The sequence below is a fragment of the Anolis carolinensis genome, chromosome 1, assembly GCF_035594765.1.
Source record: "Anolis carolinensis isolate JA03-04 chromosome 1, rAnoCar3.1.pri, whole genome shotgun sequence".
Lineage (NCBI taxonomy): Eukaryota > Metazoa > Chordata > Lepidosauria > Squamata > Dactyloidae > Anolis > Anolis carolinensis.
In genome coordinates this window covers 7595988-7608573 of record NC_085841.1, presented here as the reverse complement: position 1 = coordinate 7608573, position 12586 = coordinate 7595988, and the positions used below count along the sequence as shown (strand labels likewise).

Here is a 12586-nt window from a genome sequence, read left to right as displayed (position 1 = left end):
AGTGTCTGGGGTGAATGGTATGGGAGAAGCAATCCTGCATGTATTGGTAACCAGGACCCAAACCATGTAGGCTTTTAAGGATCAAAACCAATACCTACTGTATTCTGACTTCAAGCATCCATCTTGAGATAGAGACTGAGTCTTTTATGTGGTTTGTACACTTATCCCAAGCAATGGAAATAGATTTGTAGACTCCTCTTCTACCGAATCATTATGTGATACACTTCATGAATCCACAGAGTTCTCATGTGGCACTTGTCCACCTTCCCCAAAGGGCTCTAAACCCATATTGCGTGGATGTATGAGCTCTGTTCACTTCCTGAGCCTGCATCCCATCCTTGCTGTGAACACTCTGGACTTTAGAACAAGATGGCCATTTTCCCTCACCATTGTGAAGCCTGGAATGATAGCAATCTTGGCCATGTGGATTGCCCAGTGGTGTTTTACTTGCAAGTCATCATGATCACAGAGATAGCCCCACCACTTCATTTCCTTGCATCTTATCCCCACTCCAGCAACACAATAGATTTCTTACATTCTTCAAAACTGTTAATATTAGTGCTGCAAAGAGAATCACTGCCTATGTGGTGTAGTGATTTGAGCATTGTGCTATGACTCTATAGAACAGGGTTTGATCCCCACCGAATGACCTTTAACTAGTCATAAACTCTCAGCTCCAGAAAATCCCTTAGATTTCCCATAAAATGGAAATGACTTTCTGGCACAGGACCACAATAAGCTGTATCATTTGGAATTGTTCCAAATCTCAGGTTGATTTTTGAGTGCACATTAATGTGAACCGAACTGAAACCAGAAGAGACAACATTCTATCAAGACCACAGTATAACTTGTATTGTGCATTAGAAAAGGGTTACAATGTACACATTTAATCTGCCTTTAATTAGCTGAAGATTGGATTATTCCATGGCTATTTCCAAAGCATTGTTCAGGGTGGCTTCTTTCCGCAAGCAAAGGTCTGAATCTCAGATCATGATTTGCAGCACCTTCCATTGATGCCACAGTTGGCTGGAAGATCTTCACCAGAGGGACATTCTTCACTCAGTGGCACGTGGCAGTATCCTCCCAGAGCAGCACAGTCCCTTGTTGTTGGTGGTTGAGCTGGACAGATAAAATGTGGATAAGAAAATGTGTAAAAGAAAACATTGTAATCTTATTGTATGCAAAAAGGGGAAAGCAGGGGGTTGGACTAGATGGCCCATGAGGTCTCTTCCAACTCTACTATTCTATGATTCTATGATTCTATGATTCTAACACATTTGGATGGTTAGCCGTTTTTAACTACCATACTTGGTCAATAATAATAATAATAACAATAACAATAATAATAATAATAATAATAATAATAATATCATAATAATAAAAATCATTGGAAGTGAGGGCATAAATATGCCTAATGGCCAAACAATAAAGTGTCACCAGCCAGAGGCCTATAAATATCTGGGCATATTACAGCTGGACAACATCAAACATGAACATGTGAAAACTGTGGTCAGCAAAGAATACACACAAAGGGTCAGAAAAATTCTCAAAAGCAAGCTCAATGGAGGCAACACCATCAACGCCATAAACACCTGGGCCATACCTGTCATAATATATACTGCTGGCATTATAAATTGGACACAGGCGGAACTGGACAATTTGGACAGAAAAACAAGAAAACTCATGACCATTCATCATTCCCTGCACCCCTGCAGTGATGTTGACCGGCTATATCTGCCTAGAAGATCAGGAAGCAGAGGACTCTTACAAGTCAAACAAGCAGTCAAAGAAGAAGAACATGCCCTGGCAGAATATGTAAAGCAAAGTGAAGAACCTGCTTTGATTGAAGTCAAAAATCAGAAACTCCTCAAAACACAGCAGACAAAGAATCAGTACAAGAAAACTGCACTACAAACTAGAGCTGACAGCTGGCACAACAAAACATTGCATGGAAAGTTCCTTGACAAAATTGAAGGAAAAGCTGATGAGAAGAAGACCTGGCTATGGCTCACGAATGGGACCCTGAAGAAGGAGACAGAAGGCCTGATCCTTGCAGCCCAGGAGCAAGCCATCAGAACAAATGCAATTAAGGCCAAAATCGAAAAATCAGCTGATGACCCAAAATGCAGACTCTGCAAGGAAGCTGATGAAACCATTGATCATATCCTCAGCTGCTGTAAGAAAATTGCACATACAGACTACAAACAGAGGCACAACTATATGGCCCAAATGATTCATTGGAACTTATGCCTCAAGTACCACCTGCCAGCAGCAAAGAACTGGTGGGATCACAAACCTGCAAAAGTATTGGAAAATGAGCACGCAAAGATACTGTGGGACTTTTGAATCCAGACTGAGAAAGTTCTGGAACACAACACACCAGACATCACAGTTGTGGAAAAGAAAAAGGTTTGGATCATTGATGTTGCCATCCCAGGAGACAGTCGCATTGACGAAAAACAACAGGAAAAAACTCAACCGCTATCAGGACCTCAAGATTGAACTTCAAAGACCCTGGCAGAAACCAGTGCAGGTGGTGCCGGTGGTGATTGGCACATTGGGTGCTGTGCCAAAAGATCTCAGCCGGCATTTGGAAACAATAGACATTGACAAAATTACTATCTGTCAACTGCAAAAGGCCACCCTACTGGGATCTGTGCACATCATCCAAAAATACATCACACAGTCCTAAACGCTTGGGAAGTGTTCGACTTGTGATTCTGTGATATGAAATCCAGCATATCTATCTTGTTTGCTGTGTCATAATAATAAAAATAACAACTTTATTTATATCCCATACCTATCCCCCTGAGGGGGCTTAGGGCAGTCAGTGTGGAATAACAGCATAATGTCATTCTTTTAAATATTCAAAGTACTTGACAAACATTGTCTTTCTAAGCATTCCATCAATCATAAAAAGGAATCAGTAAAATTGTCCCATATTGGAGCTCATAGAACCACTAATTTTTGTGAGTATCTGAGAGCTCTTTCTGATGAAAAATGGGATGGAAATGTTAGGACAGAAGGAGGGAGGGAGCAAGGAAAGGAAGGAGAGATCCAATTCTTACACTTCCTTAAAATTTATATATTTTCCCCTTCATACATAAGTAGGATATTTATTTACAGGTAACCAAGTTGACCCCTCTTTTTACCTGAAGCAACATGGAAGAGGAGGACAGTGACAGCAAGGAGAAGGTAGAGACTTTTCATGGTGGATGTCTTATCTGCGATCTCTCCAAATTCTCAATGTTTTCTCTATTTATAGGATTGCAGTCTTAGAGAAATGTTGAAACATACATAACTACAAACAGGTCTTTCTTGTAACTCTCCTTTAAAAAGTTCAAAAAGATGTCAACATCTCTCCCCAAGCTTTTTCCTGTGAACTTCATGTATCAGTTTGATTTTGCTACAAATCCTTCAGAATATTTGCCTTGTAAGTTTTTTTTTCACATCCCTCTATTGAATATTACATATTCAAAGTAATGCCCAGTCTCTTCAGTGAACTAGTTTTCCCTCCCCCAGCAAGATTTTCTCAGTGCATAGATTTACAAATTAAGAGTGCATCTATATCTGAGAAGATGGTTTGTATTGTTGAAGATAGATGGTTTTTAAAAAAAAATTTCTTATACTCCAGAAAGTATAAGCAGTGGATTTAGAGTATAGTTTGAGTATCCTATATTTGAAAGGCTTGGAACTTGAAGTGTTCTTAATTTTGGATTTTTTAAGATTGTGGAATACTTATACCCATATTTCGTAAGTGAACATAATGAGATATCTTGGAGATGGGGACCAAGAAATTCATTTATGTTTCATATGCAGTTCACACACATAGCCTGAAGGTCATTTCATTGATCCATCAGTAAGCAAAATGTCACTATCTCAGAAAACCGTGTCAGATTTTTGGGTATTTTGGATTTCGGAATTTTGCATATGAGATGCTCAACATGTGCAATAAAAAAATCTAGCTAAACATTAGAGATAATTTCCTTGTGGTTGGAGCTATTTAACACTGAACTGGACAACTTCATAAAGTGATAGACTCGTTCAAATGGCCATTTCTTGGGTGGTTTCCAAGGTTCGCATAGGATTCGCATAGGATTCCTACTTGACTGGAATCTAAGACTTGATTGTCCGTCAAGTTCCTTTCATCCCTATAATCTTATGATTTTATGAGTCATTCATCTATCTTGACAAAGGAAAACTGAACGCACTTTTCTAAATGTTCACCTTTTGCCTATCACACAAACAAAAGAACCCTACAATATCCTGGTACATTCAATCATTCTTTCTTAATCTGTTTAACCTTCCTGATTCCTTCTTGCAAAAGTTGAAACTGGCGTCAGTTTTTGTTGTAATCCTTCAGATCAGTGAAGTCACGTCCCTGCCTCAAGCTGTCCTTTCAAAATCAGTTCTGGAACGGGTCAGTCTTCTCTGGTGCTAAACCAGTTTCATGCTGATTCACCTCCTCTGCAACTTGAATCAGCCTTGGACTTCCTTTAGGGTGAGGGGGTTGCTATTGTGATTTCCATAGCCAAGCCTGCACAGATAACATTATTGATTGACTAGCTGAAATAGATAGAAGTATACATCAGTTAACAAAATAGATGTGTTCATAGTCATGATTTCTTTAACAAATGAAAATGGCAGTAGAAGCAGAAATACTATGGAAAGTATGGAGACAGGTTCGTATAACACACACACACAAACACACACAAAAGAGCAGTTCAACATGTTTCTACAAACTGGTTATCTATAAACTCTCATAAAATAAAACAACCAGGACAGGTAAGCTTATGTAAATAAACAAAAAAAATCTTGAACTTTCTAAAGACAATTGAATTTTTCTTTTGAAATGCACCCAGGAAATGATTTTTTGGTCTTTTCACCAGCCTCCACATTTCTTAAGCTTTCCTTTTCAATGGCCAAACTTGTGCCGTCTTTACTGGGTTAGCTTATCTGATTTCCTTTTTTTCTCTCAGGTTTATTGTTCATTCATGTTCAGTACTGAATTTTAGAGGCAGGTACAGTTTGATGAGGGCCTTCAGGTTGACCCAGACTTCTGGTGCCCTTCTCTGAGGGTTTTCTTGTCAAATTCATCCATATGAATTTTGTCTTCATCTTCTGCAAAGGCTGAGAAATGCCCAAAGTCACCACGGATTTCCACGACAGAGAAAGGGCTCCAACACTTAAACCACTATGCCACCTGACTCTCAAGTGAGTTGTCTCTGTGTTGGTCTGTGTTCCATCAAATGTCTATCAACTTATGATGATCTTGTGAGTTTTAGAGGATTACTTTTGTAGGCACATTTCTATGCACTTTAAAGACATTTTAAAGATGGAGCCCCATGGAGCTCACCAAATGATTCCTGAGTACTCCCGTCAATTGCCATGGGACTCTGTTTCTGAAGTGTGTAGATACTGAGGTTTTAGAGTGGGGAGCAATCAACTCTAGAGCTCCCCAATCATATAGAAACAGCTTAAGGCACTTGTTTTAAGGTGGAATGGGAACTGTTGGATTTCTCAGTTTTAGATCATTTTACGAGTGATGTGAAAGTGGGCAGTTTACTAATGCTCCTTCTAACTCTATTAGTGGTTTAAAGATGGCATGGGAAAAATGGAATAACAGCACTTCCTCATGGCTGAGTTGAGCACAGCCTCTAGATGCCGGAGATAAAAAAGTCTATGTACTGTTTGTCTTTGTTTCTAATTGTGTAATGGCATTGAATGTTTGCCGTATATGTATTCTGTAATCTGCTCTGAGTCTCCCCTCAGGAAGAAAGAGTTGGATATAAATATATGATGATGATGATGATGATGATGATGATGATGATGATGATGGCTGTCTTGCTGACGGCTGGAAGCATCTTTATTGTTTTCCCAATTTCTTTTTCTTCCACTGTTGGTATCTATCGACAAACACTCTCCATTGGCCTTCCAAGGTTAGCTTTACCAAGGTCACAAAGGCACTTCTCATTTTGAAATAATCATTTCTGTGATCTTTGTATGTAATAGCCTTTTTTGGTACAGTAGAGTCTCACTTATCCAACATAAATGGGCCGGCAGAACGTTGGATAAGTGAATATGTTGGATAATAAGGAGAGGCTAAGAAAAAGCCTATTAAACATCAAAACAGAAAAAGTAGTTCATTACACATTAATGCTATGTAGTAATTACTGTATTTATGAATTTAGCACCAAAATATCATGATATATTGAAAACAATGACTACAAAAATGCATTGGATAATCCAGAACATTGGATAAGTGAGTGTTAGATAAGTGAGACTCTACTGTACTTGTTAGCTTTAACTTCTCTCTCTTAATTCCCTCTCTTAATTTTCAGAGTTTTCAGTTAATGTTCACAAGGGGGTAAACCAGGTTTACAAAATCTTAACACAAAATCTGTGTTATCAACTCACTCTTTACCACCCGTAGTAATTCAGCTGATAATGTTATTTTTCCCTCCAGATGGCATCCATGGTGAATACCTTTCGACTGGCAGCTTTTCCTTCATTTCCTTTTTGTTAGTTTCAGTTGTTTAAAGTGAGACTTTTTTAAATAGCTGGCTCGCTCCACAATATGCCATCCTTCAAATATTTAAATATGTCTGTTGTCGCCTCTATACCTGCTTTTTTCAAGGTAAGCATACCCAGCTCCCCAACCTCCTTCTCATAGGGTTTGGCTTCCAGTTCTTTGAGCATTTTGTTTGCCTCCCTTTGGATGCATTCCAGCCTGTCCGTATTCTTCTGGAATCGTCTTGCCCCCAAAAGACACAGCATTCCAGATGTTTTCTGACCCAAGCGGGTTAGAGTGGTATTGTTATTTTAATCAGTTTAAAATTAGTGGCTGATTAATCTTTCTCATCTCTGCCCACCTGTTATTTTTTCCTACTGCAGCATGCAAGACCTCAGGATGGCAAGGAGGTGGAGTCTAAAATCCATGGGTAGTCAAGTCTCATTATATAGAGTGGACATAGTAAAATGGTGTTCCTTCCTATATGAAATGACAAACAACCCAAATGAATGTTGGAAAGATCTATGAAATGGTTGGCGACGACAGCACATTTGTTTACACATGTAGCTCCCCATCCCAACCCTTCCCTGAGGACCCAAGTGTCTGGGGTGAATGGTATGGGAGAAGCAATCCTGCATGTATTGGTAACCAGGACCCAAACCATGTAGGCTTTTAAGGATCAAAACCAATACCTACTGTATTCTGACTTCAAGCATCCATCTTGAGATAGAGACTGAGTCTTTTATGTGGTTTGTACACTTATCCCAAGCAATGGAAATAGATTTGTAGACTCCTCTTCTACCGAATCATTATGTGATACACTTCATGAATCCACAGAGTTCTCATGTGGCACTTGTCCACCTTCCCCAAAGGGCTCTAAACCCATATTGCGTGGATGTATGAGCTCTGTTCACTTCCTGAGCCTGCATCCCATCCTTGCTGTGAACACTCTGGACTTTAGAACAAGATGGCCATTTTCCCTCACCATTGTGAAGCCTGGAATGATAGCAATCTTGGCCATGTGGATTGCCCAGTGGTGTTTTACTTGCAAGTCATCATGATCACAGAGATAGCCCCACCACTTCATTTCCTTGCATCTTATCCCCACTCCAGCAACACAATAGATTTCTTACATTCTTCAAAACTGTTAATATTAGTGCTGCAAAGAGAATCACTGCCTATGTGGTGTAGTGATTTGAGCATTGTGCTATGACTCTATAGAACAGGGTTTGATCCCCACCGAATGACCTTTAACTAGTCATAAACTCTCAGCTCCAGAAAATCCCTTAGATTTCCCATAAAATGGAAATGACTTTCTGGCACAGGACCACAATAAGCTGTATCATTTGGAATTGTTCCAAATCTCAGGTTGATTTTTGAGTGCACATTAATGTGAACCGAACTGAAACCAGAAGAGACAACATTCTATCAAGACCACAGTATAACTTGTATTGTGCATTAGAAAAGGGTTACAATATACACATTTAATCTGGATTTAATTAGCTGATGATTGGATTATTCCATGGCTATTTCCAAAGCATTGTTCAGGGTGGCTTCTTTCCGCAAGCAAAGGTCTGAATCTCAGATCATGATTTGCAGCACCTTCCATTGATGCCACAGTTGGCTGGAAGATCTTCACCAGAGGGACATTCTTCACTCAGTGGCACGTGGCAGTATCCTCCCAGAGCAGCACAGTCCCTTGTTGTTGGTGGTTGAGCTGGACAGATAAAATGTGGATAATTTAATCACTGATGAGAATTTATCTTGCTCACTAAGAAGACCACAAGATTAAAGAAAGAGATAGGGGGTTGAACATATTCTTCTTTAATCAGACTGATATTCCTTTTTCTCAGTGAAATATGGAAAGCAGCCACCCTAATCAGGTCCACGTTGTGTTGTTGGTGGTTTTACTGCATAGAAAAACAAACACAAAGGGTTTTCTCATCAATGAAAACAAACCTTTCAACTTGGACCGGCGATTGGGCTCCACACATTCCATTTGGCAGAGATGGGCAAATTTACTCTCTGTCTTTCTACTTTTCCATCTGCTTATAAAATGTTCCAGTTTATCTCTTCTTTTTGTTCTCAGATGTCTTTCATGGGTTTAAACTGAGTTCAAAGCACAAACTCATCAGGCCGGGATAGAGGGGAGACAGTTCCTGGTGATCTTACTGAAATCTTTCCTAACAGAAGATTTAACTCAGCCTGGCTGGATTAGGGCAAAGTCCACACTGATAACCACGAACAAGGCAATTATATGTGGAAGAAGTATTTTAAATGATTGGCACACAATCCCCTTTTATTTGAATTTTATAATCTAGCTCAAAGATGGAAATAAAGCAGATACTAAGCCCTGATACGAAGCACAAAAACTGGGAGGGAAGTAATTGAGTGTGGGATTAGTACTCTGAGTCTAGGAGACAATGGTTAAAATCCTCATTCAATCATGGAAACCCAGTCGGTCACTTTTGTGCCAGTCAGTCATACTCTTTCAGCCTTAGAAGATGGAATGCTTCCTCTGAATAAAACTTTCTAGGAAAATGACAGGATATGTCCATTGCAAGTTGTTGTTGATTTGAAGGTGCACAGTAACAGTGACAACCTATATGCTATCCAACTTTATGGAACATTAGGCTAAATACTAGGCTTTGGCCTCTAAAGTCATGCTTCTCAAGCCATCTAATGTGTCTATTCCAGAGGCCCTTTGGGTGTTTCTGAGCTTGAGCTACTAGAATTCCTGACTGATCCTCATTGGGACTTCTAGTATTTTAAGTCCAGAATACTTATAAGAGCAAAGTTTGGGCACCACTATAGTGGGATCATGCAAAAGTCAATGTAAATGATGATGGGGAGTGCTGTCCACAAACATCTGGAACTTACCACAGAATTGCAATGGAGGAACTAGACTGTCCAACCAACACTTGCAGGGAGAATAATTTTTGGGACATGGGTATCAAATCCATGGATAAGGGGGTGATACTGTAGTGTTATATGTCTTTGAAATTTCATCAGTTTGAGCACTTCTGCATCCTCACTTACTTTTGCAGCATTTGGCATTGATGCCACAGTTGGCCGGAAGTGATCCATAGGGGCATTTCTTCCTTAAAGGGATCTGGCAGTAGCCTCCCAGATCCTGGCAGCTTTCAGAGTGTCCTGTGTAAAAGAAAACATTGTAATCTTATTGTATGCAAAAAGAGGAAAGCAGGGGGTTGGACTAGATGGCCCATGAGGTCTCTTCCAACTCTACTATTCTATGATTCTATGATTCTATGATTCTAACACATTTGGATGGTTGGCCGTTTTTAACTACCATACTTGGTCAATAATAATAATAATAATAATAATAATAATAATAATAATAATAATATCATAATAATAAAAAATCATTGGAAGTGAGGGCATAAATATGCCTAATGGCCAAACAATAAAGTGCCACCAGCCAGAGGCCTATAAATATCTGGGCATATTAACAGCTGGACAACATCAAACATGAACATGTGAAAACTGTGGTCAGCAAAGAATACACACAAAGGGTCAGAAAAATTCTCAAAAGCAAGCTCAATGGAGGCAACACCATCAAGGCCATAAACACCTGGGCCATACCTGTCATAAGATATACTGCTGGCATTATAAATTGGACACAGGCAGAACTGGAAAATTTGGACAGAAAAACAAGAAAACTCATGACCATTCATCATTCCCTGCACCCCTGCAGTGATGTTGACCGGCTATATCTGCCTAGAAGATCAGGGGGCAGAGGACACTTACAAGTAAAACAAGCAGTCAAAGAAGAAGAACATGCCCTGGCAGAATATGTAAAGCAAAGTGAAGAACCTGCTTTGATTGAAGTCAAAAATCAGAAACTCCTCAAAACACAGCAGACAAAGAATCAGTACAAGAAAACTGCACTACAAACTAGAGCTGACAGCTGGCACAACAAAACATTGCATGGAAAGTTCCTTGACAAAATTGAAGGAAAAGCTGATAAGAAGAAGACCTGGCTCTGGCTCACGAATGGGACCCTGAAGAAGGAGACAGAAGGCCTGATCCTTGCAGCCCAGGAGCAAGCCATCAGAACAAATGCAATTAAGGCCAAGATCGAAAAATCAGCTGATGACCCAAAATGCAGACTCTGCAAGGAAGCTGATGAAACCATTGATCATATCCTCAGCTGCTGTAAGAAAATTGCACATACAGACTACAAATAGAGGCACAACTATATGGCCCAAATGATTCATTGGAACTTATGCCTCAAGTACCACCTGCCAGCAGCAAAGAACTGGTGGGATCACAAACCTGCAAAAGTATTGGAAAATGAGCACCCAAAGATACTGTGGGACTTTTGAATCCAGACTGAGAAAGTTCTGGAACACAACACACCAGACATCACAGTTGTGGAAAAGAAAAAGGTTTGGATCATTGATGTTGCCATCCCAGGAGACAGTCGCATTGACGAAAAACAACAGGAAAAAACTCAGCCGCTATCAGGACCTCAAGATTGAACTTCAAAGACCCTGGCAGAAACCAGTGCAGGTGGTGCCGGTGGTGATTGGCACATTGGGTGCTGTGCCAAAAGATCTCAGCCGGCATTTGGAAACAATAGACATTGACAAAATTACTATCTGTCAACTGCAAAAGGCCACCCTACTGGGATCTGTGCACATCATCCAAAAATACATCACACAGTCCTAAACGCTTGGGAAGTGTTCGACTTGTGATTCTGTGATATGAAATCCAGCATATCTATCTTGTTTGCTGTGTCATAATAATAAAAATAACAACTTTATTTATATCCCATACCTATCCCCCTGAGGGGGCTTAGGGCAGTCAGTGTGGAATAACAGCATAATGTCATTCTTTTAAATATTCAAAGTACTTGACAAACATTGTCTTTCTAAGCATTCCATCAATCATAAAAAGGAATCAGTAAAATTGTCCCATATTGGAGCTCATAGAACCACTAATTTTTGTGAGTATCTGAGAGCTCTTTCTGATGAAAAATGGGATGGAAATGTTAGGACAGAAGGAGGGAGGGAGCAAGGAAAGGAAGGAGAGATCCAATTCTTACACTTCCTTAAAATTTATATATTTTCCCCTTCATACATAAGTAGGATATTTATTTACAGGTAACCAAGTTGACCCCTCTTTTTACCTGAAGCAACATGGAAGAGGAGGACAGTGACAGCAAGGAGAAGGTAGAGACTTTTCATGGTGGATGTCTTATCTGCGATCTCTCCAAATTCTCAATGTTTTCTCTATTTATAGGATTGCAGTCTTAGAGAAATGTTGAAACATACATAACTACAAACAGGTCTTTCTTGTAACTCTCCTTTAAAAAGTTCAAAAAGATGTCAACATCTCTCCCCAAGCTTTTTCCTGTGAACTTCATGTATCAGTTTGATTTTGCTACAAATCCTTCAGAATATTTGCCTTGTAAGTTTTTTTTTCACATCCCTCTATTGAATATTACAATATTCAATAGAGGGATGAATATCCTGCCTCAAGCTGTCCTTTCAAAATCAGTTCTGGAACGGGTCAGTCTTCTCTGGTGCTAAACCAGTTTCATGCTGATTCACCTCCTCTGCAACTTGAATCAGCCTTGGACTTCCTTTAGGGTGAGGGGGTTGCTATTGTGATTTCCATAGCCAAGCCTGCACAGATAACATTATTGATTGACTAACTGAAATAGATAGAAGTATACATCAGTTAACAAAATAGATGTGTTCATAGTCATGATTTCTTTAACAAATGAAAATGGCAGTAGAAGCAGAAATACTATGGAAAGTATGGAGACAGGTTCGTATAACACACACACACAAACACACACAAAAGAGCAGTTCAACATGTTTCTACAAACTGGTTATCTATAAACTCTCATAAAATAAAACAACCAGGACAGGTAAGCTTATGTAAATAAACAAAAAAAATCTTGAACTTTCTAAAGACAATTGAATTTTTCTTTTGAAATGCACCCAGGAAATGATTTTTTGGTCTTTTCACCAGCCTCCACATTTCTTAAGCTTTCCTTTTCAATGGCCAAACTTGTGCTGTCTTTACTGGGTTAGCTTATCTGAT

At 39.5% G+C, this 12586-nt stretch overlaps 1 long non-coding RNA gene across 3 annotated transcripts in view; it reads right to left on the bottom strand.

Annotated features, from left to right (window-relative positions):
* Positions 1-7909: 7909 nt before the first annotated feature.
* LOC103280079 (uncharacterized) overlaps positions 7910-12586 on the bottom strand; it is a 69091-nt gene continuing 64414 nt past the window's right edge. Inside the window, exons 1-3 of one of the 3 annotated variants that reach the window (XR_010002511.1) lie at positions 11664-12064; positions 9551-9664; positions 7925-8228 (exon numbers count right to left, since the gene is read on the bottom strand). This is a non-coding gene — a long non-coding RNA (uncharacterized LOC103280079). Of the gene's footprint in view, positions 8229-9550; positions 9665-11663; positions 12065-12586 lie in introns of those variants that run through there. The other 2 variants (XR_010002518.1, XR_010002517.1) reach the window with 2 other exon arrangements.